This window comes from Saccoglossus kowalevskii, chromosome 5 (assembly GCF_978046115.1).
Source record: "Saccoglossus kowalevskii chromosome 5, keSacKowa6.1, whole genome shotgun sequence".
Classification (NCBI taxonomy): Eukaryota; Metazoa; Hemichordata; class Enteropneusta; family Harrimaniidae; genus Saccoglossus; species Saccoglossus kowalevskii.
In genome coordinates, this window is record NC_140645.1 from 38,640,225 (window position 1) to 38,645,804 (window position 5,580).

Below are 5,580 nucleotides of genomic sequence, written 5' to 3' on the forward strand. Positions count from 1 at the left end.
GGCAAAGGATCCATTGCGTCTGTTGTCTCTGGCTGCTGTGTGTGGGCTGATGTGTTGGAACGAATTTGAAGTCAGTGGTGAAGAGCGCCCTCTGCGTTTACGAATATAAATATATACATTTATAAATAAAAATACTAGTATGTCCAGCAAAATAGCTTTTATGAAGATTTTACGAATACAAATGCAAATTTCACAAAAAAACAGATGCAAATTTGTATTGCGAATAAGAATGTAGATTTTACGAATACGAACGGGAATTCATAAATACAAATGGAGGCTTAAATGTCATTTATAAATATAAATTTAAATTCTTGCACATACATATTTCTAATAAATATTGCAACACTCGGCCTTCCATGCCCAGTACCAGTTCGCCATTTCAAAACCAGCTCGTTCAAATACAAACCTTATGCATCGTACCAGATTAAGAGTTTAAAATGAACATGCCGCCTTTGCAAAAAAATATTAGCTCAGAAAATATTTATTTTATCTACACATAACAACCATCGGAAGCTGCGTTAAGGTTAAGGGATCTCCGCACTCGCCGGAATTTGTAATCCTTCATGTTTGACTGCAGCAGTTGCGTTCACTTCAGTCGGGACCCACCAACTTGCGGCCCACTCGACTCGTGTGCTATCGCGCCCTCATTCGTCGATCTGTTATTTGACCCTGGCACGGCATGCTATCTGCTGTTATGGTATTTATTATGAGTCATTGTGCACATGGAACGGCAAAGAAGGATTCGAAGAACAGTTATTTTGTTTATGTCGATGTAGCACATTCTCGCCGCCAGAGTATTTTTCCGCCCACTGGCGGCAACCATCAGTTGCCGAAAGAGGGCGTGGTTTGCGACGATGATGTAGCATTGCAAGAAGAAACCGATTGCCCGTCGCCGACAACGTTTTGCATTCACCATGGGCTCTTTCGGTTACTGATTTCTGAGACAATCTGACAGTTTATTGCTTCATTAATTAGCATAACATTGCGTATCAATGATATCATGGTATATAATTTGTAAATTATTTACCAAATCATATTTGACAAATTATGCCTAAACCAGGGGGGATTGGCACGAGAGGGCGTCATCCGATCTGAATGAAACGTTTCGACGTCAGTCGTCCGTAGCCCATCGTCAAAGCAACAACGTCCCGTTTACGAACACATCAAATAATTTCAGCAATTTCTTTACAAAATAATCCTCAACAAAACTTAGAAACATTTCATAGACAACTACAGGCTCCAAAATTATGTCTATTGCAAAACAATTCAACCGACAACCAGTTTGACGCCACAATTTCTTGCAGGAGCCCGAGTTCTACGCGTGATTTTATTGCGTTCAAAACTGTTCCATTTCAAACTGCGCATGCACACACACTGTGGTTACTCGAAATGCATACTAATTAGGTAACTTGTCACTGATAAAAATCACCGAAAATATTTTGAGCAATTTTGAGCAATAGTACTAGAGTGAAATTTAAACGTGCCTCTGCATTCTCCATGAATTTCGTAACTTGCTATGATCATGGTAAAGAGAAAACCTGTGCTTACTTTCAACAGCTAGCTGGAGTCTGATCGAAAACGTGTCTCAAAAAATACCTTTACACAATTTTTCCGATTATTTTTTCAGCTCGTTACGATAGAAGCAGTCAATTTAGAACTAACATGTATGCTATCGGAAAGCATTTTGGCACAATTTTACTGAAAAGACGAGTTTTTCATTGCTCATGAATATTAATTTATGCAAATGAGACGATTATTTCAACCAATCGTGTCATGCAACTCCCCCCTGGCCTAAACATGTAAATGCTGAGCTTTGTTCGATGATGACATCATTGTTTATTGGCCATGTTTCATGTCATTAATATTCAACAGTAGTATTTTTTTCTTTATATTTGCATGGTATACTTCATGAATCTCTTCCTTGATAATTTCTCATAGCAGGTGTCTGCACATAAAAAAACAACAACATTCATTTCAGTTAAAATGATAGGGTCGTCACAAACAATGACACGCTATGGCCATATGACGCATGCGCAGGTGACGACTCATTCGCTTTAACATTTGTTATTGTGAAGGTAATATATGATGAGAACCGGCAAGGCTGTGCATCAAGATATCACATGCACGGCTGGTAAACCCACCAACCAGACCCATTCAATATCTATGTCAAATCACAAATAAAACAAAATGATTGTAGAATGAAATTGTACAAGTACGAGGTATATACTAGTATTGTTAGGGATATAACGCCTCGTCCAGTACCAGTACTATTACATACATTACCCAGGTATGTTGACATGTTTAATAAATATTATCAAAAGTTACAAAAAAGTAAATAAATGCTCAATGACGAGTAAATATTAACGGACAAAGTACGCCTGTCAATCACCGACAGTTTACAAGGTAAAACCAGAGTTCAAACCAGAGAGTGCGTTTGTTTTCACCACGAGTATGCGTTCTTGGCAATACCATTTATAAAAGTTGTTGAACGGGTGAGTAGAAGATTTTTCAAGGTAGCATTTTATATTTACTAACATTGGCGGGTGTGGCCTGAAAGTAAATCACCCAACTCAACAGATGGCATTCCACTTTGTCTGACCAGCCTTGATAGATATCTAAAAAAATACCCTAGTGTCGGATATTTTCTAGCAAATATTGTACTGCTCCATTTCTTGCTATTATTTGTCGGATCACGTCTTGTGTCATAGTGTCATTTGCATCGTGCTATTTTCACGCATGCCATTATTTCTTGAATTCCTCGTGACTACATACCGAAACTGTTCCTATTTCGTGAGACCACGGTACAAGGACCTTTCGACCTTGTCTATTTCTATGGCGGACGTTTCTTTAGAAGATATTTTGTCACTCACTTCTTGATTCACAATCCTGCTGCTGGCTTTTATGGAATCGTATTATGAAACTCGAAACAGAGAAATTTTAGTTTATTTTTAATAGACTTAATTAAAGATTCAGATATTTCGTAAGTACGAGAAAAAAAAACATATCTATATCACATCCGTGAATAAAATGCTTTTTATATGCTGTGTGAATCTGTGCTTCTATCTGCTCCTCATTTTTTCTTGAGAAGAGTTAGCCACAACATTTACGATGCCTGGTCTTAGCTGAAACGTCCTATATTCAACTTGAAGACCACAGGTTATACCTGTGACGTCATCAAAATAGTGAACAGTCTATACAGGGGGCAAAGGGCATAGCTACGCCAATACAAACCCGACAAGGTATATTTAATCTACGAAGCTCATGGTAAAAGGTTTTGCACTTGGTTGTAGACAAGTTGAAATGGAAGAACGGGATCGGTTGATTCTGACTCACCGGAGTTCTTACACAGACTCTCACAGAACGTTGGACACGGAGCCAGAAGTTCCACACACAAGTACAGCGGTCTTCAAGTTTCGGGAACGTCGTCGATCTACCATATTCAATAATGACAGCATTACATTGACGTGGAGTGATATCTCTGTCACAAGACAGGACCCAACAGCGGAACCATCTCTCTGGCAGCGAATTATGAGACAACGAAATACCGAATTCTCCGATAGCCGAGTTAACATACTACGAGCAGGTATGACTTTATATTGAGACGTGCACCCATTTTCAAAAAGGTGTTTCGCCTACGTCAATTTGAATGTTGTATAGGCGCCTGGATTTCCTATATACATTACATATGGAACTTCTTGCGCTGGAGACAGTATGACATAACGTGAATACCCGTGAAAGAAGATGTATTGTATAAAGTCAGTATGCCCTACCTGAGTGTTCCTTTGGAGGTCAATGTGAGGCTGACATGCGAAAACACAACTGTGTCAGCAACTAATGATTAATGTCAATTCGACCTTTTACCTTGCGCCAGTGCACTAAAATTCACACCCACTTCGTTCGGGTGGTGATTACTTCACACGACACAATATGTGAGTAAATGAAAAAATCCATATATGTTTTTCCAAGCCATAATAAGATAGATAGACAATCTGACAGTTTATTGCTTCATTAATTAGCATAACATTGCGTAAAATGATATCATGGTATATATTTTGTAAATTATTTACCAAACCATATTTGACAAATTATGCCTAAACATGTAAATTTGAGCTCAGTTCGCTAATGACGTCATTGTTTATTGGCCATGTTTCATCATGTCATCAATATTCAACAGTAGTATTTTTTGTCTTTATATTTGCATGGTATACTTCATGAATCTCTTCCTTGATAATTTCTCATAGCAGGTGTCTGCACACACAAACAAACCATTCATTTCAGTTAAAGTGAGAGGGTCGTCACCTGCGCACGCGCGGGAATTGAGTCCCAAGCGACGATAACAACACACGCTAAAAACGCAAAGGCTCATGGGTAGAAGCTTGTTTGTAAACAATTACACGCTATGGCCATCTGACGCATGCGCAGGTGACGACTCCTTCGCTTTAACATTTGTTATTGTGAAGGTAATATATGACGAGAACCGGCAAGGCTGTGCATCAAGATATCACATGCACGGCTGGTAAACCCACCAACCAGACCCATTCAATATCTATGTCAAATCACAAATAAAACAAAATGACTTGTAAAATGAAATTGTACAAGTACGAGGTATATACTAGTATTGTTAGGGATATAACGCCTCGCCCAGTACCAGTACTATTACATTACCCAGGTATGTTGACATGTTTAATAAATATTATCAAAAGTTACAAAAAAGTAAATAAATGCTCAATGACGAGTACATATTAACGGGCAAAGTACGCCTGTCAATCACCGACAGTTTACAAGGTAAACGAGTTCAAACCAGAGAGTGCGTTTGTTTTCACCACGAGTATGCGTTCTTGGCAATACCATTTATAAAAGTTGTTGAACGGGTGAATAGAAGATTTTTCAAGGTAGCATTTTATATATTTACAGACATTGGCGGGTGTGGCCTGAAAGTAAATCACCCAACACAACAGATGGCATTCCCCTTTGTCTGACCAGCCTTGATAAATATATCTAAAAAATATCCTATTGTCGGATATTTTCTAGCAAATATTTCACTGCTCCATTCCTTGCTTTCATTTGTCGAATCATGTCTTGTTACAAGATAGTGTCATTTGCATCGTGCTATTTTCACGTGTGCTATTATTTCTTGAATTCCTCGTGACTACATACCGAAACTGTTCCTATTTCGTGAGACCACGGTACAAGGACCTTTCGACCTTGTCTATTTCTATGGCGGACGTTTCTTTATAAGATATTTTGTCACTCACTTCTTGATTCACAATCCTGCTGCTGGCTTTTATGGAATCGTATTATGAAACTCGAAACAGAGAAATTTTAGTTTATTTTTAATAGACTTAATTAAAGATTCAGATATTTCGTAAGTACGAGAAAAAAAAACATATCTATATCACATCCGTGAATAAAATGCTTTTTATATGCTGTGTGAATCTGTGCTTCTATCTGCTCCTCATTTTTTCTTGAGAAGAGTTAGCCACAACATTTACGATGCCTGGTCTTAGCTGAAACGTCCTATATTCAACTTGAAGACCACAGGTTATACCTGTGACGTCATCAAAATAGTGAACAGTCTAT